General features: G+C 34.0%; 1 protein-coding gene across 2 annotated transcripts in view; it reads right to left on the bottom strand.

The window, feature by feature from the left end:
• The window catches only part of Atf3 (Activating transcription factor 3), a 148,922-nt gene that overhangs the window by 65,892 nt on the left and 58,686 nt on the right, over positions 1-24,344 (bottom strand). Inside the window, exon 1 of one of the 2 annotated variants that reach the window (XM_023158295.2) lies at positions 11,481-11,675. The exons of the other annotated variant lie outside the window; for it this stretch is intronic. The gene's annotated coding sequence lies outside the window, so the exon portion shown is untranslated. Of the gene's footprint in view, positions 1-11,480; positions 11,676-24,344 lie in introns of those variants that run through there. 2 annotated transcript variants of the gene reach the window in all.

Below are 24,344 nucleotides of genomic sequence, written 5' to 3'. Positions count from 1 at the left end.
TGACTCTGTCGTATACCTTGGAAAAAAAGTATGTTTTTTTTAAAGATTTCATTAGTAACTTCTATCGGACTTATTGACAGTTTGTTTTATTATTATATAGTAACACATACATAACATAATTTTCTCAACAGAACAATCCAATCTTGTATTGAATAACAATACGTCTTCATTTCCCATAAGAATATCATCAAAAATATTAATGTACTTTGTACAAAGTACATTATTAGGTATTTTTGAGCGAAAACTTCAAGAAACAGCAACATCAACCTCAAAAAGAAAACCCGTATTTCATTCCGAAAGCTACCGATTTTAGTGAATATTCAACTTTAATTCAACATAACGTTACAACGAAACATAACATTAAAACATAGTCTTGCCGACCTTATCACATCCATTTTCGCTCTTTTCTTTAGTTAGTTGCATGTAGAATGGATTTGACCACAGGCAGATTCGATATCCATTCTTTTATCTTTTTCAAAGGTTTTTCTGTATCTGAGTCCAAGATACTTTCGTGTTTATTTTCTACTTCTGTATCATAGAAAATCAATTTCATCAGTTTCATTATTTGTATCATTTACCGTTCAATTGTGAAACATGTGCAGTTGTAGTTTTACTCACTTCACTGGTGGTCTTAATTTTCATATCTTTAAATATTTTCTTGAAGTTTTCTTGAGACCACAGAAGGCCCTTGATACTTTGGACTTTCGTTAGTCAGTTAATATATCTTCGATATTCAACACCTTGTCCGAGTTCTTATCATAATATTTCTTCCTATCTTGAACTGTATCCTTACAAGCATTCGAGAGGCGAAAACCTGTGACTTTATTCGTTGTTGAAATTATTTTTTATCCAACTACATGTATATTTTTACTTACACCAATTGTAACTCCAAAAATCTACATAGTTAACAATTACTGGTAATACCGTATTCTTATTTCTGCCATTTGCTTATGGAACCTGAACAGCAATCAATTTATATCGCTTACGGAATTTGAATCACATATGAACCACTCCATTTTTTTAAACTGGGTTTTCTGCTAAGTTAGTTTTGATGGAAAATGAGTTCAAAAATCTTGAAATTGCACCTACATTTTCTAAAATATATATTTTGTCCATTTCGGCTCTTTGGAAACGGTCCAGATGCAGTTTGACCATGGATCGTTATAGACTTTCGGGATAATGAAATCTTTCTGTAAGTTTTTCTCCAGATATTTTCTCCATCAACTATTCGAAACATACCTGAATGATTATTTTGGTTTATCTTCTTAAACTCAAAAGATTCCAAAATATTTTCAGTCAGTGAAAATAACACACCGGTATCAACTTTTCGATACCGTCTCCTGAAACAATATAATCTACAGTTAAGCCGCACTATCGGAAGTAGACTAGTAGTACTAGTAGTAGTAGTAGACTACAGAAGACTCAAAATATTCCTGAATAACTGGCTAATCAACTTCTATAAAACCTAGTATCCTTAATATATTTTGCATTTTATTTTTGTGCCTGCAAAAATTTCTGCTCAAATTCGAAGCACTCTAGATTTTGATATTATCAAAGCCAGTTCTCCAAATAAGACGATTGAAGGATTTTGAATTAGTATGGACCTGAAATTTTCAAATGCAAAAACCCGATTCACTAGTAACGGTACCAATTTTCGTATTCACAACAAGTTACCGCATATAATTTTATAACCTTTTGTTATTGATCAATACAAACCAACAACTTTTTTCGATTCTAGTTTATACGTATGAACCGTCTTCCCACTCCATGACCATTTACATTACAGATTCCCTCGAGCCTCCAACACACTTGACTATCTATATATCCGAAAGAGAAAGAGCGGTTCGCATTACGAAAAAGAAAAAATTGTAAACCCAAACGATGGCCCACTGTGAATTGAAATTTGCATAAACTAGGTAGGAGTGGAAATATTTATTGATATTTATCGAAAAGGATGGAGCGCTTAATATTTGGGAGCGAAGAACAGAGACAGGTTGGCGCACCCACAGAAAAAGTATTACATTAGAAAGCTTGAACATGCAGTCTTCATTACAAAAATTATAAAGATTATTTTCGATATGTTTATCGCGCACTGTTCTTTGCATTATATTCTGTCGGAATTTAAAATATGAAGTAGAATTTAACCATAACTTGTAAATTACATGTGCGAATATGATAAGATTTGATTTTTTTTGACAGTTCAATGATCTCATCCTGTTTGGACAAAATATGAAAAGTAAACTAACCAAGATGAATGCTACGACAAAAAAGTTAAACTGTTTATGTGACTTCCTTAGATCTGACACAATACATATTATATAATTAAAAGTATACCTAATATAATATGAATGTAATAATGATAACGATAATTTATTGAAGCTATTTGCCTCATAACACCAAACAGGAAAAAATACTATGATATTCGTCATTGAATTTTTTGCTCCCGGTAAAACGAATATCGTCCGAAAAGAGGAGAAACAGTGTATGAAATTTAGAAGAATACATTGAAATGAGTTTTTGATTGAAGGACACATTTGGAAATTATGATTTCATTTTTTACTTTCATGACGAGCTGATAAAATATGAAAAATTTTGACAGTACAAAAGCAGAAAAGCTGCAAAGCTCACTCCTCAGGGAACATGAGTCTCGAATTCAATCATCATCAGTGGGTTACTTTTAGTATCAGCATTGGCACCCGTGCGGAGCCGGGAGGGGTCACTAGTTATAAAAATGTGGGAAACTTCTGAAGAAAGAAAGTAATTAACTTAATTTTTTCGGAAGTTACCTACATTTTTTGTATGATGATGGAAAACTATAAAGCCGTAAAGCTTTTTTAACAAAAAGTAAGCTTTTCTAAAAAATATTCCCTTTTCAATTAAATTTAAATGATGGTGTTGATTGTTCTATAGCTTATTACAAAATGACAAGATTTATTCTTGTTTAATCTTCCTCTTGAAGATAATCAGTTGGTGATAGAAACATCTGGAGACAAGTAAATTTTAAACGGCTCGTTACGCTAGTTGCACACACCGATTTTGGACGGCCAGTATAAAATCGGCCGATATTTTATTGGTAGTGGGTGCTTGCACACTCACCGGATTTTTATCGGTCAATCAATCAGTTGCTTTGTTGTCTTAATTAGCACGCATTATCAAAACGAAGTTAATGCGTAGTAACTACAATTTCATCGAGCATTCGAGACTGGTATGGTAAAAAACCGGTGAGTATGCAAGAGTGTACGCCACTACTTCCCGATACTGCCGGCGATACAGTGGCAGTGGACGGCTACTCACCGGTATTTTACCGGCGACGATCACCGGTCGGCGTGTGTGCAAGATCCCGTTCCCACATATGATTCACTATTGGAATTTGGACGACCAGTACAAAGTCGGCCGTCCAAAATCGGTGTGTGTGCAACTAGCGTTAGAAGTGAAACGTACTTGGCGCCCGTTTTGAAGAAAGATATAGATAAAGATGAAATTACGACAGACTAATATCAGAGAACACCTTGTACTACATGGATGTATGTTTCAGAAGTCATGAATAACATTGACATATGACATATTTCAAATTTCAAAACGCCTTTTGACATCACCAGTTGACGAAGTTTAAAATTAAAGCAAACCCAAGAAAAAACTGCAAGTTATTTTATATTTTTCCAATTGTGAAGTAGCTGTACAATTTCTCAGATCTTTTTTGATATGGAAAATTATCAACAAGTTACTGATAAAAAAACATTTTTTATTGTGAAAAATAATTTGAATTTATTTTTCTTCCGCTAATGTTTTGCCAATTCATTAATTCCTTTATCGGAACTCAAAAATTAAATTCTCACATACTGCATTATTAATATATGTCTTCTACAACCAAATTAATCGTTCACAACAAATTTGAGTAACTATTTTCACTTCTTATAGAAGGTCAAAATAATTCAGACAAATTTCAGGCCACTGAAAATACTGTGGTTACAATTTCATCTCAAATTTAATTTAGGAATGTGCAAAGTGAAGGTTTTCAGGAACAACTAATGTAATTAATTGAAAGTATTCAAATTGCTTATCACGTGGCTGCAATCACATTTTCCCACCTTCTAATTACGAAAACAAACATAGATTTTTCACACGATAATCCGCATAAAAAATATTATGTTTTTTTATCAGATGTGCGATACAATCGCCTTTTTGATGGTGTGGGTTGTTTAATATCAAACCAGCTTATTTACTGTTACTAATAGATTCATTCAAGCCTTTGTATCAACAGAAAAATAATCGAGCAGATGTTTGTTCCAAGGCTATTTCAAAATCCACTATGCCGGCCAATTATTTTATAATCTTAGTCACACATGGGTTGCCGGAAAGAAAAATATTTAGAGAATATTTTTTTGTGAACGTCACATATTATACTGTGAATATGAAATATTTTGAACACAGGGTGTTAGTAGTTGTTACAATTTTTGAGAAAATGTGTTGGGGATATGAAACTTTCAATTGATACCAAAGTGTTATTATACTCAACTGTTCTAAGAGCTAGTTTGAAAAAGGTTGTGTAATAGCTCTTCAGTTTAATTTTGAAGTACCTACTTATTTGAAATAAACTAGATAAGAAGTAAGTGCACCACTTCTCAAGCAAGATGCCTCTATACAGATTCTCTACGTGATAATAGAGGAAGTGAAGACGAAAAATTAACACAGATTTCTAGAAAGCCAGTTTTTCTCAAATTTGTTGTTTCGATATGATGGGTAAACAAATTGGCAGTCTTTTATTACAATATTGTCACGTTCATAAAAGATAAATAAAATATGCAAAAAATTGTGTTGTAAATACCTTATCTCTAAACACTTGAAACTTCGTAGAATATTCAACAATGATTAGAAATGGAAAATAGTAATAAATAGTAAAGCGTCTACCACCCATACAAAGTGTTTTAAAAATTGTTTCGATAAACTAATATTTTTTTACTTGAATCAGTCAGTTAATATGAAGACAAAATAAGAAAGCATTCAGATTAACGAATGTTAAGCCTTGATTGACGCAGCCGAGTGTATTCGATGTGCTAAAAAATTCCAATTTGCGCTAAATTACTACACTTTTCGAGATACATATTGAATCTTTTTTTTTCTACAAGTAGTTCAAGTTAACTCTTAATTGTGGAATTGGCCGCGGTGGTAGTGCGCCCGACTCACAATCGGAAGACGGTGGGTTCGATTCCTGCCTCGACCAGATATTTTTCTCGAGAGAATTTATCTGGTTGAAGCTGGGATGATTCTGCAACCGTATTAGAAATCACACGTAAAAAGGTAAGACCTCGTTAGTCGTTAGCTCGCCAAGTTTCTCAACTTCTGAGAGTTGTCGTTCGTATGGAGGGGACAGCTGATTAATGGAAAACCAGAACAGAACAGAAGTAAACCTGGTCTGCCTTCGGAAAATGGTGGGTAAATTGTCGGTAGACGAAGCTAAAGCTACGTGCTTGTTATTAATATGAAAATAAGTAAGTTATACTTCTCATTTACGAATATTACGAATCATATAAGATGATGATAGGCGGAGGTAATATGGCCACCACTAATCCAACTTACACCTGTCTTTGAAAAATTATTCGTATAGGGCACAGGTAGTATAATTTTTTTTCAAAAAAACAACGTAATATAGCCTTCGAAGTGATAATCACATTACAGCTCAGTGTGGTGATTCAGTGTGATAAGTGTTGATGTTTTGATACCTTCGAAGAGATGAAATCTAATTTGTTTGAGAAGACTAACATAAGTTCCAGAGATGATATGTTCTAACAGAATCTACAGAATTTCAATGCGTCTGCTTTTCCACCTTGTCGCTCAGAACTGAAAAAGCACATACATCGAATAGCATAGTCATCTCAAATTTGGTATGACGCTCACTTACAAAAGCGTACAAAATTATTACCTCTTGATTGTGGTTGGAACATGGATGATTAGAAATATTCATTTCATGGTTTTCTGGCGATCCAATGTTCTAAATTTCATTTCATTTATATTTGTGCAGTGAAATAAATTTCATTTTTTTTAGATTCAGGATTGGAGGGATCGGGTGGGATATCGAACATGTGCAGTGGTGATTTTCGTGGTCTATGTTCAGAAAAGAAGGATAACATTTTCATGATGAAGATGAGAAGGCTGAAAGTAGCGAAGGCGAAGAAAAATATAACGATAATATGTAAAAAAATAAAAATAATTGAAAAGTTGAATGTGAATGAATGAATTGAAATGTCATATTTTTAGGTAACTATAATTTAAAGATGTATGCACTGGACAATAATAACAAGTGAATTGATACTTTAAGAGTTATTACTATTATTTCTGCAGGATTTCCGTGCGCGTTACAATTTTAGCAACATCTAAGGGTGCAGCCACCGTTTTTCGAAGGTAGACTATGCTTATCTGTTAATAATTAACTCAAACTTGTGGGAAAAAATTAATTAGGAAGACTAAATATAAGCGTATATTTCGGTGTGTAATACTAGTTTACCGCAACGTATAATTTTCCTACCCACCGACTGTCTGACGAGTGATGTCTTAACATTAGTTAAGTAGTAGATTTTCTTTTTCTTATTTGCTGATTGATTAAAAAAATTGATACCTTGTAGAAATTAGGTCATCAAAACTACCCTGGTCAGCGTCATTGGCAGTTTCTAAACAACGTGGAGCTGCAGAATACGCTTCTTTATTCTTAATCATAACAGCTTTATGATTTTATGAAGAACATGTATTAAGATTCAAAAAGCTGATATCTGTGTTTGAATATCTCAAGAAGCAACGCGATAGGCTAATATCGCGTTGGATAAATTCTCACGACAATGAAGATTTTTGAATTATTTTCTTTTATGATTTGGTGTCCTAACACCGACTCTGCAAAGTAAACTCATATTCAGTACCATTGATTGAATTTCCGTAGTCAATACATCATAAATAAATGATATTCATTGTAAATAAAGTCCATTTTTATGGTTTTCACGTCTTATATTCCGACGCAATTGAATCAGCAAAATCTCTAAACACAGACGGTTCGAATAAATATTTATTTTGGTCTTGAATGAAAAGCCTGACCGAACCTTAAAACACATTCGGTTTCACTTATTGATCTAACGAAGAATGTATCGCTAAGTTTTGTAATGTGAGTTGAAGATATTCTGTCTGACCGATTATTTGAACTAGAACGAATGGGTTAAGTTTTAGCATAATGAAATTAACATATTGTCAATCATTTCAATATGTCTGTAGAAGAGAACGGTGTTAATAAAAACAGGTGTCGAATGTAACAAAGCCTTCAGCAGCGCTAACGTTTTAAATTTTTTTTCATTTTACTCGTAGAATATTAAAAGAAGAGACACTCATTTGGCGGCACTTTGATGTTGAGGAGTTAGGTTTATCAGACCTGTAGATTCCACAAATTTATAAAGACGAACTCAAATAGTCAAAATTCATACTTTACCACTTCCTACTGCTTCCCAATCCACCAAAAAGAGAGAAATGTAACTTTTGTAATAGTAGGTCTGCTATTCTCTGCATACTTAATTTAAAAGGAACTAGATCCAGAACAGTTTTAATCTATATTCTCTAATTTCAACCGGACCCACGGCTATCGTAGCCTATTGTGATAGAACAATCTATGGGTCGCGTAAATATGACCTCATATTTTAGGACTTATTTTCATCACTTTTTTTCAATTGCCGTAGGTTTAGTTGCCTTCAATTGCCTTCAAAATATTCATTTCCTTAAACTTTCTTTTGAACTACTCTGATAAATATATAATAAAACTGGCAGATACTTAACGAAAATCTATTACAACACTTCAATGTGAGATTTCCACTTGACAGTTTATAAAACCACAACACGTGTTTTGATGTCATTCTTTTATAGTAATTTCAATTCTTATCATTAAGATTTTATAGTAATTTGAGTCCTAATCGTTAGGATTATTCAGCCAGCGGCTAAATGAATTTATATACGTAGGACATATTTTTTGATTTATAATTCATTGAGATTTTGTCACAGATAACATGAAATTACAGTTTGTTTAATTCAAAATAGGTATCAGTCACTATAGATATTTTTTTTAATGTTTCATTCTGAATCTTGACCTGGTCCATTAATTTTGAAAACCACTTGGAACTTTTTCCGGGAATGGATAGATTCAAGATGAGTAATTAATAAATTACACCTTGGCTTTGTTAGCCAACCACGGCAAAGACAATAGGGATAGTTATGTGTGTCATTTGACTACAATGTCAAATGAAAGAGGAGAAAATTTTAGAGTAGTTCACAATTATAAAATTGATTCTAGAAATGTACCAAGCGGCTAAAAATTAATTTTTGAATTCAAAATACTGTAATTCGAACAAGTATAAAAAATAATATAAAAAGTTATAGTCCATTCGAATGCTGACCACTATCAATTCATTAAGTGAGAATAATTTTTAATATGTTTTTTTCATTTTTGTTCATTTAGTAATATTGAAGTATTGCACCAGTTCAACAATAAAAACGTTATGAAGTAATTATTACTGTGGAACTGAAATGTCTATATATCAAAAAATCTTTTTACCCAATGAAATGATGAAATCAATCAGCACGTAGATTTTTTCCTACTTTTTAGTTTTTTTCCTTCAGACAAAAACGTCCATCACTCACTGTATATATGATTTCAACGCGAAAAGTCGTAACGCAGTGTATGTTGATCGTTCTACTTTTTTTTATTATTCCTCGTATAATCAGTGTCTCTCGGTTTTCCTTCCCCTCTGCATATCGAATCCGTTGAGATAAGTTTAGTCAGCGCTGACCTCACCGACCACATTTTCCATTAGGTCAATTTCCCTTATGTCAGATGTTTTTAAGTAAGCAAATAACAAATAACTGCTTCCAACCTATAATCGGTGGTATAATTAGAGACCTACTGCGATTTATATTCAAATTTTATGCACACGTTCTCCTCAGTACGCATAAGGCTTAAATATCGCGGCAAGCCTCAAAGCATATGGGCGTGACTGAAATATGTAAACGTTCGCCATTTGAATGTGTAATTTTTACATTCACAATAATTTGAATGAGGAGTCTGTATTTTTATGATCACATTCAACTTTTCAGTAATGTTGAATATTGCAAGTTTCCATAGTTTTGTTTGAAGGTGGTTGACAATGTTTTGTGGTGCAGTGCAGTTCTAATATGATCCCTGAAAGAATCTGTAAAAAATTAAAAAGCAACAACCAAAAAAATGAACTATTAACACGAGCTGAAAAATTAAAAAAGTTATTAACAAGAAATGAAAAATAAAAATATAAAATTAAAAGATTCCAAACCGAGTTACTTCACGACGTTTCGAATGATAGTATCCACAATCGTCTTCGGGTGATAAGTTTAGTCAGCCGCTGACCTCACCGACTTCATTTTCCATAGTTATCACCCGAACTAACAATCAAAACTTCGTGAAATAACTTGGTTTGGAATCTTTTAATTTTATATTTTTAACTTTCATTTCTTGGTAATTATTTTTCAATTTTTCAGCTGGTGTTAATAGTTAATTTTTTTTTGTTTTTTGGTTGTTGCTTGTATGTATTTTTTTACAGATTCTTTCAGGGATTTCAAATCCATTTATATCATATTAGATATGGAAGTCCGAACTGATGAAAATTCCATGGTTTGTTCAAAACTGAGAGAGAGTAATAAACCCTATTTATACAAGCAAGATTCTTTCGATGTGGATAAAATAATTTGCTTAGTGTCAATAAATGCGTATTGCGCAATTCAGACCCTGGTGGTTTCCTTCATTCACTTAGTTTAATTGTTCCACCTTGTAAACGTTTGTCAACACCTTATACACAGTTTAATCTTCCTCTTGAAGACGATCACTTGGTGATTGAAACACGTTTCGATGTGTTAAAAATAACGGTTTGGTGTTGGGAAAAAACTCCAGTAACATTCACCTAATAGATTCGAGGTTGATGAAAACGTGAAGTCGTAACGTATGGATTGTCAATTGAAGATTTATTCAAGTAGCTTCAAATTCATAAAGAATTGTAATAGGTGCCTTATGAATAAAAAAAAAATGTTGGATATTTCCAACATTTTTTGTTGCAACTCCATTAACAGATGTGGAATAACATTGCATTATGGTATAACTAGCCAATGTATACATATTTTCAGCTGAAGTTATGTACCATTGGAGATGGTACATCTCATGTCATGGTTTTTTGAACTTGTTCTTTGTCGGAACATTTGGAAATATAACTTGTTGACTGATTGTTTGGTGTTGTCTTTTTTAGAGATATGCATTTTGTATATAGCAGGGCGGAAATTATCATGACCAAAAAATATTATAAATGGTACGGAAATATTTTCCAAAAACCCGAAAAAGTGATATATTGACTTGACTATCAGTCCAGTGCATCAACCTCAGATAATTTATCTGACAAATTTATCATGTATCTCGACTTAAAACTGCTGAAAAAAATGTCATCAACTTCCTAATATTTACCGCAAATTTCAGCGAAACTAACTTCAAACAAACCATTAGTTCAAAAAATATTCAAAAAAAAATTGACAACTTCATCAACGAGAATAAATTTCGAAAAAATGGGGAGGTGAACAAATTACTTTTCAACAACTTCAATAGTTCAGAAAACAAAGATGAATATCCTGAATTACTCAATCTTCAAAACTATTATATATCGAAAATTACGAACCAAATCTTGTTCACTTTTGAAAGTACAGGAGAATCTCACTAATTCGGCACTATTAAAAACAAGAGGGTGCCGGATTATTGGATTATACAGAAAAAATCATAATAAATAAAATAAAGCATTTCATACAGAGAATATAATGTAAATATGTACATATTTCTGTTCTTGTTTGATAGGTTTTATTGGAACTGTAACATATTTTAACAAAATTAACATGTAATTAAATAGTTAGAAGTACAAAAATTGAACGTGTTCTCCTCCCCTTCGGGAAAGGAACACGTTTTGTCTCTAACAAATAATTTTAAGACCATTAAGATTATTGATATTAGCAGATGAACCATTACAATAGAACAACTTTGAAATCGAAGCCAACTGAATAACCATTCAGGAAGAGGAAATAGCGAAAATGATAAGATTAAGATTGATTAGTTTCTTGGCACGGTATAATGTCGAGAATAATAGAGGTGTAATAACTTTCGTATAGAATTCTATTTATGAAATTCAAGTCTTTGAGGCTGGTCGCTTAGGTACTTCTCAAAACCTATTTCAAAGTTTTTTATAATATATCGAAGATAATAATATCTATCATGGTCCACTGCAAACTACAAATATAAAGATGGTTGAATTAGAGAAAAGTTGCGAATTCTAAGGATTATTAACATGCTATTCAGAAAATTGAAAAATTCGGTTTACTTCCAAAGATATGTCAAAAAGGTTGAAATTTGTTGATTTCGGGATTTGAAAAATGAATTATCAATATCAACTAGTTACCTTGCAGAGAAAGCTGCAGTGAATGGCAGAGAACATATCTTGTCGGCGGTCGATGTTGACGCTTGGTTTTGCGACTGTCGATCCCATAGATAACGTCTTCGTAAGGGACGATATCGTCGACGTTGCTTATTTAGGCTAGTCCTTTAAGACAGTGGATTCAGCAACTCATTCGTGGTTCAGCCTATCACCGCTAACGCGTTGTATTTGGGCTCTCTATAGGGAAGTTCAGGCTTTTCTGAAAAACAATATCTGACCAAACTGGATCAACCAATATGAAGGCAAGAGGCACTTGAAAGGCAAAGTTTACTTTCTCTGTACCACAACTTCACGAAACACCGTGGTTCAATGTTACCGAATACCTATTCTTGCAAAGAAATTGTGAATATATGCATAGTATAGAATAATAATCCATAAAGGGCGTCTGCATAAAATAATAAGAGAAATACCGATGTAAATGCAGCGAAATACAGACTCTGATGTATTATCTCCATGGCCTGCTCCAATAACTTGTACACCATCCAAACAAATCTACCTCTATCCTTAGTAGTTGTTTACAGCTGATTCTCGGCCTCCCCCCACCACTATGACGTATTAATTGCTTTTTTTATTGGTTGTTGTTTGGTGAAGTTTTTTTTTGTTGTGCAGTGAAGTCAAGGCGTTGTGACCTTGAAGTGTCTGGTGCATGGATCGTTCAGATTTTTTTTTCATATGAGATTTTGTGTGTTTATGTGTGTGTGTAGGAGAATGCACGGTACAGGGTTTCATCATGTGCTTGTTTGTCTATGTACAAACATACGTCTGCATACTTCGAAGATCCTCCAAGTAATAAATGCTCCATCGGTGTTAGGGCACCAAGTTAGTAGTGGAGTGACGTCACAGCAATAACGTTCAACGGCTAGAGAGCGACATGTTCACTCCACGACGTGTGGCAGAGTAATGCGTATTCATCGGTCTGCCCTCACCTCTCCTGAAGCGATGAAGGTTCGCTCTAGCCCCGCTATCCATGGTGACACAACGGCAGCCGAGGACTGTTTGCCTAGCGTCTACCCTCTCCGAGACCGCAACGACCACTGCTTGCTCGTACCGGCAACTGTTATCGCATCAAGTTGGGAGATGGGCTTGGCTGTGACGTCAGGCATCTCTAGTGGATAGCAACTAGCAATGTGAATCTTTCACGGTTTCATGGTGGGGGTGACTCACACTGTTTAATATAAAAGAAATGCCTGGCACACTATGAAATCAGTAGACGAATATATCTGCAGCAGTTAGCAATTGGTAGAGTGTTATTCAGTTCGTAATAGAAGGAAGACGGTGAGTGTATTTGTCTGTTGGAAATTGTTTATATTTTCATATATATTTTCATCATGTCCGTTTCAAAAGTAGACTTGAATAAAATTAATAATTTGATTGTACAGGAGGTTGAAATACTAGAGCAAAAGGCCTTATCATCATTGCCAATTGATGAAGTGTACATAATTAAAAATATGTCAACTTATTCTACACGATTTGGTAAATCAATTTTATTAACTTTGCAAGATGTGAGCAATGATAAATTATTTAAAACATGGCTACCAAAACGTATTTCGTTGCAATTCAGTGATGACGATATATCTTGTATCAACTCATCAGGTGGTAAATATACGATGATGTATTTAGGACAGAGCCAACAAAGTTTTGCTGGCATGAAAACGCGATCTCTAGTCAAATTCAATATGATTGAATAATAGTAATAATTTATAGTGAATTTCTTTAGGTCATAGCTTACAAAGTTTTTTTTGGTGTGAAAACGATAACTCTAGTCAAATTCAATATGATTGAATAATAATAGTAATTATAATGAATTTCTTATTGTTTTATTAATATTCATATATTAGATGATAATTATATGGAAATATAAACATTACTAACTTAGTTGAATACACTCACTTTGTAACTACAAGTAAAATGGGAATGTGAGTATTATATCACTGAAAAATTGGAGGTTGCTTATTGTTTTTTTTTTTGTTCGATTTCAGTTCCACCATTTAAAGATGTGGATGCAGTACGCAAGTCAAGATTGGGTCGATATTGTAGATCTCAAATCATCGGTTCAACATTTGTCGTCTAAATTGAAGGTGTTGGGTGATGGAGCCGAACATGCAAGCGTTTATGATATGAGTGTATGCTATGATGAAAAACAAATCGAATTATGCCTTCGTGATGCTGAGAACTATTGGAGTGGTGCAGAAGTTTGCAACAAATTTTTGGATAATGAATTGGAATTGTGGCAACTTTGTGAGGTTATGATTGAACTGAACCTAAGAAGATTCCTGTATAGCCTCCAACCATACTTGCCAGAATGGATTATTCATCACTTTGAATTGAATGATGAAAATCGAGAGGAAATTGAAGATGGTCGCGAAAATGATGATTATGAGGAAGAAGTTATTTTAGATAGTCTGTATGTTCCTGTGAATCATAAATAATGTCAAATAAAAAACTTTGTATTATTTTCATGTTTTATTTATTTAAATCTGATGAAATACAATAGAAAATGATTACAAAACAATAAATATGATATAAAATACAATACATGATATAAGTCAGTTACAAATAAAAAAAAAAAAAAGATCATAAAACAGTACATGATAGAGTGAAAAAAAAGTGTCAATATCTGCTATGAACTGAACCATCCAATGCATTGTATGTTAAAACTGTATCATGCAAAATTAATGCATATACTTTAGTGTTGTCTGGAAACTTGGTCTTCCTCGTCTCAAACTCAATCTTTATATCAATAGTTGATGATTTTGTTGCATTCGGTTGATGGGAACAATCGATGACGAATAGTGGATTCTCTCTAAATTGTCCAATGTCCATCAGAGGTTCACTCATATCTTTATCATAATAACTTCGCTGGAAACTCTCAAAAGCATAATAAGCAGGAGCATCAAGTTTTTTATCGAAATTCAAATTCCAACGCTCATATGGATAAACTTCAGAATTCAAGTATACTCGAATACTATTGATATCAGCAGTTGTGAATTTTGTAATATCTTGTGTTCTATCTTCAGATGTGGTAGTACTTTGGAATGCGATGATGACAAAACGAGGAGTTTCCAATGCGTTAGTTGTTTTGATGGCCCATATGTCTGAAGAAGTCCCACGTAATGATGGTAGTTCATAGAGGTCCCACATACGATACGCCAACTTGATTTTGGCATTCAGACCGCTTTTGTTTATTCTACTCAAAAGTTTGAGCTTGTGTTTATCATCTGGTACAATATGCCTTATTTTCCATTCGATTTTATTTATTTCCAAATCAGCATCAACCTCACCTATATATGAGTTTTTGAATGATCGAGCGATAATCAAAATCAATTCCTGTTTGGCATTCAAGATACTTTTGTTGTAATCTTCAGCAAAACCCATCAAATATTTCAGTGGTAGTTTTCCACTAAAAACATGACTGTTTGTATCCAAGATATCTTGCTTCAATTGTGAAAGTCCCCAACCAGATGTCAATAATGTGTTAGCATGAGATTGTCCAAATGATATCATGGTTTTCATTGTAGATGTTATCCCAGGTTTTCTAACAACAGCCACTTGTTCACCTCCCATTTCATAACGAATTTCGTCAAAGAGAAATGCAATTGCATTATTCGAGAGATAGCATGTTTTCGCTACATCTTTGGGGGTGAATTTACCTTCTATGTAAATGAAGCTCTCGGCAATATCTAGTATAACATCTTGATTATTGATTGCAATTCTGATTTCATCCGAATTCCTGAATAGCGGTGATCCATAGGGCTTATATGTGTGCTCATGTAAACTTATGAGAGAATGATCGAGCACTGGTTCATTGAATATATTCAACTTTTCATTGTTTGTTTCGAGCACCATTGTTATTTTCTCACTTTCAATCCAATCGATTTCAAAAATTTAAGATCACTCACAGACAGAGCGTTATGTGCTAACTGTTTAGCATACACTTGTGGAATGAGCTTCTTTTTATGCACACCTTTCTTTTTGATAGTGCAACTCGTTTGGGATTGTTCAATGCGATTTTGTCTATTATAAATGAAACCCATAACAACAGTTATTCGATTTTCTTCAATTCCAAAATAATGAAAATCTCTTCTTCACTTCCAAAATCGATAAGGTTATTTTTTTCATCCAAAATACGCACTGTAATGTTGTGAATCAATTGACGACCTTCTGGACTGACAGGCATATATATAATACTGTGTGGTTCTTTAGTAAGATTGTAGCCAGGTTCAACATCAATATCGAATGAGAAAAGAATGTGGGATTCTTCACCATTTATATATGAACCAGATATTATATTGCAATCTAAGCGGATAAGTCTCACAGTTGTAATGTTTATTGGTAATGATGATTCATGTATCTGATTTGGTGGAAATATTTCATGAGCGAACCCCATCATTTCTGCTATTGAATTTGGATGTGTCAGATCAATTTCATATTTGGATCGCATTTCACATTTGAATGTATTATTATTGGCGTGTAGATAGAAAATATCATCTGCAACGACATCATTTGGTTTTTTATCATGAAACAATCTGAACATGATATGTTTCTGTATGACGGCATTGATCTCTTCTATTTCATAAGCACCACATGGAATTTCAATTGTCAACTTTTGGGGTATCGATGAGTTGTCATTACTGATTCTAAAACTAACTAAGTTATTAGCTTCAGTTATATTATTGATTGTATTGCATCCATAGAATCCCAAAAGTCCTAATCCATAACGACTGTTCCTATCCAATTCAATTGGTGGAAAAAAATCCGCACTCAAGACACTTGTCCGACAGCTTGTAGCTCGAACTTTCGTGACATGACTGATGAATATTTGAAACACATTTCAATTTATTATTGTACACAGCAACAGCACATTTGAGACAATTTACACTTTTTGGAAGGTGTTGTATTGTAATAAGTATCATTTTTATTGATACCAATATTCACATCCTCTATATTACAAATACAACACATAGATTTCCGAGGTATAGGACCGTCATTAACATCCGATTCTGAATTTTGATCGTGGTGGTGGTGCTCATAACAATATCTATGTTTCATTATATCGATGTCATCTTGCAGATGCTTAGGCAACTTTTCCCAAACATATGCAATCTCATGTGCAACACATGCAAGTATCACTTCCTTAGGCATATTTGCAAGCATCACTTTATCCATTTTTTTCAAGGTACCATATTTTGAAAACATTCTAAGTGAAAACCCCATTCCCTTGATAGCCTCCCGATCCAGTTTTGGTGTTGAATCCATTTTTATTTGGAAAATTATTTAGAGAGAAACTGCAAGCACAAGTGACCACAGAGAACTGTATTAAATTTCTGTTGTCGATCATAGTTATATTTGATTTTTACATTCGAACATTTTCGAAAGAATCGAGTCAATTCCAATGGTGGGGGTAGATCTCCAAAACTATCGAAATATGTGACTTCTTTCCACATTTTTTATATGCCACCCAATGTGTTCCTGGTCCACTTATTCCATCTAAATTAACAATAGCTGTCTCGTTTTGTTTTGGACCTGGAGATGGTAATCTATCACGCATAAAAACACCACGAAAATGTGGAATTTTCATTTTTTTGTGCATAATAACTGAGATCGAGATCAGTAAGAGGCCTCTGAGGTAGGGGTTCAATTAGTTTTTTGTTTTGTTTGTGGCTTTGTATGGTTTTAAATATAGTCCTAAACCTTTACGGTATGGTTTGAGATATATTCCACTTCCGCGTTTGCCTAATGCTACAGCCTCCATGGTTTTATTGTGACGATTGGCTTCCATTAAAGCCGCTCTGCTGGCTTTTGCCGAATTCACGGCCTTGGTAATACCAGCAGCAGCTCCCGCCAAACTTCCTAGTGCGGATAGTCCAGCAAAAATTGGTATCAATGGTAAAAGTCCACGATCTTGGGAACAGGAATTATGCGTGGTGTGCGGATTTTCTTCTTTCCACGGCAGCTTTAAGGTATTTACGTGCCGCCTGCAATGCCACAGTGATAGCTTTTTTGCTATTATTCGTCACAAATTGATTCCCACCAGCTTTCTTCAATACATTTCGCACTTTATGGACTATCCCAGCACCAAATGCAACTTTTTTAATTTTATTTTTCTTCGTTTGTTTCCTCTTACATTTTTTCTTATTGGTACTACAACCCATGCCCATATGTCTTTTCGCTTTCATAATGACAAGTTGGTGACAAGTAATGCAGCTGCTCTTTCCCCAATACTCGCGTCCTTCGATTTAACCCTATCCCAAGCGCTGTATTCAAGTTCTTTGTCGGCTAAATGTCTTGCTGCAAGATCGGATGGATGCTTAGAATATTGAATATCGTGTTTTTTGCATTCAATATCTAATTTATTGATTCCAGGGTCGTTACGAGCTAAACGTTGTTTCAATTTTGTACCCGGTCCACAGTATTGATAACCTCCGGTAGATGTAATTCGAAAGGAAGTTTGTTTATTAAATCATTAACAAAACCACAACCTCTTTTAATTTTACGATCACTTTCAATACGTCCGTATCGTTTGATGGTACACATTGAAATGAATAAGCTAATAACATTTATATAGTCTCCAACCACGGCACGATGCGCATTGTAAAACAGAAAGAAAAGTTTGCTGTAGATAATCTAGATGAGAAATTTGGTTGTGGATTGAATGGACAAAGGGTATTCAGACATGGTCCACTACTTCCATCATCAGTTCGAGGACTCATTATAGGACCTTCAAATTGTGGAAAGACGAATGCAATGATATCACTATTAACACATCCACAAGGACTGAGATTTAGAAATGTGTATCTCTATTCGAAATCACTCAATCAACCTAAATATCAGTACTTGCGAAGTGTTTTGGAACCTATAAAAGGATTAGGTTTTTATACATTCAGCAATAATGCAGAAATAGTGGAACCCTCCGACGCTAAGCCTAATTCTGTTTTCATTTTCGATGATGTAATATGTGAAAAGCAAGATATTATTAGATCATATTTCTGTATGGGACGTCATAAGGATGTTGATTGTTTTTATCTAGCACAGACATATTCACGGGTACCCAAACAGTTAGTGCGTGACAATACCAATTTCATTATAATGTTCAAACAAGATGAGACGAATTTACATCACATTTATTCAGATCATGTTTCACCCGATGTAACATTCAAACAATTCCAATTGATGTGTGTTAAATGCTGGGAGGACCAATATGGATTTCTAGTCATTGATAAGGATAGAAAAATAGATGAAGGTAGATATCGCAAAGGATTCGATAGTTTTATATACCCATGATCTTGTTTTTGGAACTTATTCGATCACTGAATATTGTAGTGGTCACTTCACCAACGAATTAAGCTTTAATTCAAAAAAAAGGGCATTATGAATACAAAAAAAGATCCTGAAAATAAAAACAATGAATAAATTTGAAACGTCAACTAGTAGAGACAACAGAAGCTGTCAGGCAGAAATTCAACTCTATCAAGAATGATAATATTGAAAATCGTACGGACACTTGAAAGATTGTATGAGCCCATAATGAAACCATTGAATGTTTTATCATCAAACGCTACTTCTAAATCACCAGTGTTATCACCAAATCATGGAACTGTTCAATCTACTTCAAATTATCCCATGAGTACTCCAATAGGAAGAAAACAATCTTTTGGTAGTGTATCATCTGTGAATAGTGACACGAGCACACTTCAAGACGATATGAGAACAACTCTATTCGAAACACCATCATCGTCCCACATCGATTCCTCGGATCCTGACATCTCACCTGTTATGAATGAAAGTGGTGAAGATGTTTTGATGAAACATTTGAATAATATAAAATCTAGAAATCCAGCATATGATGGAACATTTGGCGTACGTATGGATCCAATTACACAAAAGCTGAAAATGGGAAGTCTAGTGGTAAATTTCAAAGATGGAAACATTTCATTTTGGGATGCTAATAAAGTGAAAAAATATGAATGCGCAGGTAGTCCAGAATTGTATGATATGATTTTTTTGAAGAATCCACAAGATGTTGATAATGAAGAAACTCGTCAAGTATATTCCAAAATATTGAAAATAACGAATGCTCCATATAAACAATATCATCTGAAGAATGGTTTTAAAAATACAAATTCTAAAAAATTTCGTGAAGTTATCAAACCTCTATTAGACTCACGACAATATCCAATAAGAAGTAGAAGTAAAATTGGTGGAGCACTCAAACGAGTGAAAATGGAGAAAATATATAATTCTAAACCTGTGAATTATGTGTACTGGAATTCACCGAAAGAGTTAGTTGCTCGCCTACGACTATTGGTAGCTTCAAAGTCAGCCGGACATACCGGACATGATAATGAAATAATTTCAATAATTGAAGAATTACGTGAAGAAGGTATAATATATTAACATATTCACATGTAATGATCACTGTCACATCATCATTCAATGCAGTAACATTATCACCTTTCTCTTTAATCATATTGAAATAGAATGACTAATGAAATAAGTGATGTCAAACGACAAGTTGTTAATGAATTACATAAACCTGCAAGACGTAATTTCGTAGAAGAATAACCACCATCAAAGGTTTTGCAGATCTATGGCAAATAGATTTAGCTGAACTGCAACCTTATGCAAAAAGTAATGAAGGATACCGATATATACTTGTAGTGATAGATTGTTACTCCAAATATCTGTGGACTGTAGCAGTTAAAGATAAAACAGGTAGTACAGTAACTAATGCAATGAAACATGTACTGAAAAGAAGCCAAATACTCCCCCAAACACATACAAAGCGATCAAGGGAAAGAATTTTTCAATAAAAGCTTTCCATCTCTCATGCGAGAATATAATATCAATCATTATTCACATTTAGCACAAAGAAGGCAGCTATAGCAGAAAGAGTGATTCGTACAATAAAGGCATGGCTCTACAAGGAATTTTCGATGAGAGGTCACCACAAATGGCTTGATATTCTTCCAATTATAACTAGTAGATATAATAATAAAGTTCATCGTACAATAGGTATGGCACACCATCAATGTTGATTCACAACAAAATTAAAATTCAAGGGTATCAATGGAATTGGAGGAAGACAAAGTAAACCCAAATTCCAATTAAATGATATTGTACGTATAAGTAAATTAACATATTTTTGAAAAGTCTTACACTGCGAATTTTACCACGGAGCTATTCAAGATTGTTAAAATTATAAAACCATCCCAACGACTTATAATCTTGAAGATATGAATGAACAGCCGATTAGAGGATGTTTTTACGAGAAGAGTTATTACGAACCGAGAATCCTGACGTATATCTGATTGAGAAGTGTGTTGAAGAGAAGAAAAAATAAAGTATATGTAAAGTGGTTAGGCCTTCCTAGCGAACAAAATTCTTGGATTGATGAATCAAATATGGTTTAAATGTATATAATAGTGACTTTTATGAATAAAGTAATATTAAAGTTCATTATTGTTTTCATTTCAATTATAAGTATGTGAACTGAAAAATATTGCAGCGGTTAAACATTGCCCCAGCCATTCGCAATGTTCTGTGTATACCAACCAAATTAATTGTATACTCCATTCCCGCTTATATTTTTCAACTCACGATATTGAAAACACATTATCATTCCCAAAACTAATCGCCGTCACTTTGAAATGCAGTATCCAACTCTTTTTGCCAATTATCTCTCACTGATAATGCTGTCTCATAAAGCTTAGTCGACTCCTCAAGCTCAGCCTGAGCTTGCATTCTCGAACGTTGATGGAATTGCTTATCTTTACCAATTTTTGAACGGAGTTCATCATCTTTAGACATTCTAGCCAATTCAACCTTCGCTAATGCAATCTTGGCATCTAATGCTTCAAGAGTTTCATTATTAGCATTAATAGCTCGCTCACTCTTTTCAAGTTCAGCAATAGTCATCTGTGCCTTTACAAGACGGCATTTTGCTTTCCTTTTTTCATTTCCCCAAACGATGGAGGGGGCTGAAAGAAGATAGCGGTTCAGCTTTCAAATCACTCTTCATTTCTTTAGGAGTACCTTTTGGCTTCCTCTTCGATCTGTCACTTTTCGTTGCGGTTTTTTCTGTCGCACAACACTTTTGGATTCTTTCTTTCTTTAAAGTCAGTGACAATCGATGAAGATGCCTTAGTAACCTTCCTCTTGATTGTTCTAGATTCTTATCAACACCAAGAGGAAGGGTAGATGAAGAGTGTTTGAGTGATGATAATTGCGAAACGATCGGATTTTCAATAATAATTTGCTCATTTGGTTCTGGCACATCTGCAAAGTTAACGAAGTCGTTAATATCAAAATCATTTATCGAATCTTGACTCGATAAATGTAATAATACTGGAATATTTTCAAATCAGTCTGATCGATATCACAAGTGGTGAACCATCTTCAGCAATCAATAGCGGCATAGAGCTCATGATTATTAAGGTCTGAGGAATGATATGTGATAGCAATAGAATGTGGATAGGAAAGGTGATGATGTTACTGAGACCTCACCATTTATAGAAGAAAATAAACTAGCGCATGCGCTCTTTCATCAACTGGCACATGCGCTCTCTCACTAAACTATTCAGCATGTAACAATCTTTGTCATTTAAGAGGAAAACTTTGTGTTGATGCATGTATTTTTAAATGTTAGAAAATAATACAAATAAATTCAAAATATATATATATTTATAATAATAGAGGACAATAACGATAATAAAAATGAAAAATGTTAATATGTCTCTGTGGATGTGGTGGAACGTTCTTTGACTCTATTCCTCAATAGTTGTTGCTCGTGCGTCAAACACCAACATTGAAAAAAATGGATTCTCACTATTGGGGTAGAGTTGACAACCTTCTCACACAGATCCCAAGTACTTCTACATGCATTGCATACATGATTCCAACAATTCATGGAATATGTATCACAACGCAAAACAACGTTGCAGTGGAGTTGGAACGGAGCACAGATACCACAAATTTTTTACAGATACCTATATGTTAAATATTATAGGTTCGGAACACTTCAGACACTGTAACTGTTGTTGACGATAATCGATTTTGTTCGCTTCGGTGGATGAGAAGGAGGCGATAGTTGAATCCGCAACACGCACTACTACACATACCAGTACATGGATTGATTGAATCCTTAGGTTACTTATTTGACAAAAGTAGCACACAATAGCCCCTGCAATCATCATTGGGTAGACACACACTTTTGGTTTTTATTCCACTCTTTTGGAAACGGCATTTTACTAATTCGATTAGAAATATAAAGAGATGACTTACAGAAACTCTGAATGCTCTCTCCTATACCTACGATCTCTATTTATACACAATCAACATCATGTGGAAGTATTGTGGGATAACTTCTCCTACTATTCCACTCTAAACGAGTCAAGTGGGAGTCGCATCACTCCTATATAAGTTGACTTGCAAACCTAGAGTTCATTCATTCACTCTCTACAACTGTGAGCAAACAACAACAGATGAATTCTGCAAAAAATAAATGCTGCATTAAATAGAATAGCTGCTGTTGATGAAAACAATTGGATAGACGAATCAGATGATGAGGATGTCAATGTTCGCTAGAGGGAAGTAATAGTTGAAGCAGAAGATTGTTGGAGTCGATGAAGATGAGATAGACGAAGTTGAAAACGAGGCCAACCAAAGCGACGAAGATGATGACGTGATGGAGTTTGAGAGGGTCATGGATGAAGAAGGAGATGATGAAGGGATAGAAGCTGACACAACTGAAGGTGATGGTGCTATGAGGATCGGTATGCGAAACACTCAATGTCAGTGAGACACTGGAAGATCCTTGGATTTGTATGTGCATTGGATGCATACGTATTGATCAGCACAATAGATGGAGAGAACAAAAAACTATGTTGGTGCTGCTTTCGGTTTTATTCGCATAGAAACAATAATGGAGGGTGGTATGCCCATGTCAAACCCACAACACTGTCTCAATTATGGAAATGGGACAGAATTGGTGTGAAGCTTGCGAGAGGCCACTAACAAACTTCACCCGAGTATCTACATGTATTATATGTAATAATGTCCAACCTGTGGCACAATAACGTGGACCTACGGTCAAAAAAAACAACAACAGCCTTTTCAGGGCTACATTATTCACACAAACAGTAGTTAGTTGTATTAGTATTCATAGATTATTGTGACAAATGAATACTTTGATTAATAAAAGTCTAAGTTGGAATTTGTTAGTCTTTGAATATCTATACATTATATGACAAATAAATTACTACTTTGACTGAAAAGTCGAAATTTGGAATTTGATAGTCATTGAATATCTATGCATATGATGAGTACTACTTTAAATGAAAGTTGAAGTGGCATTTGTCAAATCATTAATATGCATATAATGATGAATACTTTCACATACATATATTTCGTTTGAGATTATAATGTTAACATAATGTTAACAATGGTATGAATCTGTTTCTGTTTGAAAGTATAATGGTAGCTCTGAAAAGAGCTATTTTTTTTATTGTTTCAGTCTTTAATTGTAGCCTGAAAAAGGGCTGTTATTTTTTTATTAATCATGCAATGATATGGACTAACGCTCCTCATCATCAGAAACAATAATTATGGTATCGTCATCTGAATCAGATGATATAATAATGATATCATCCTCATTGTAGTCATCTGAATCAGATGATATACTCATGATGTCGTCGTCGTCATAATCAGCTGATCTGCATGATATATAATCACATCATTCGCATTATTATCGTACAACAGCATTCTATGTCGTCTGAATACCTTGTTTCACTCGTTCTGCGAAATCATCAGGAAGATCATAGATTCGCTGCT

The sequence above is a fragment of the Leptinotarsa decemlineata genome, unplaced genomic scaffold (genome assembly GCF_025532065.1).
Source record: "Leptinotarsa decemlineata unplaced genomic scaffold, Ldec_3_MD MMD2_P_RNA_scaffold_6, whole genome shotgun sequence".
NCBI lineage: Eukaryota > Metazoa > Arthropoda > Insecta > Coleoptera > Chrysomelidae > Leptinotarsa > Leptinotarsa decemlineata.
This window is presented reverse-complemented; position numbering and strand designations above follow the sequence as displayed.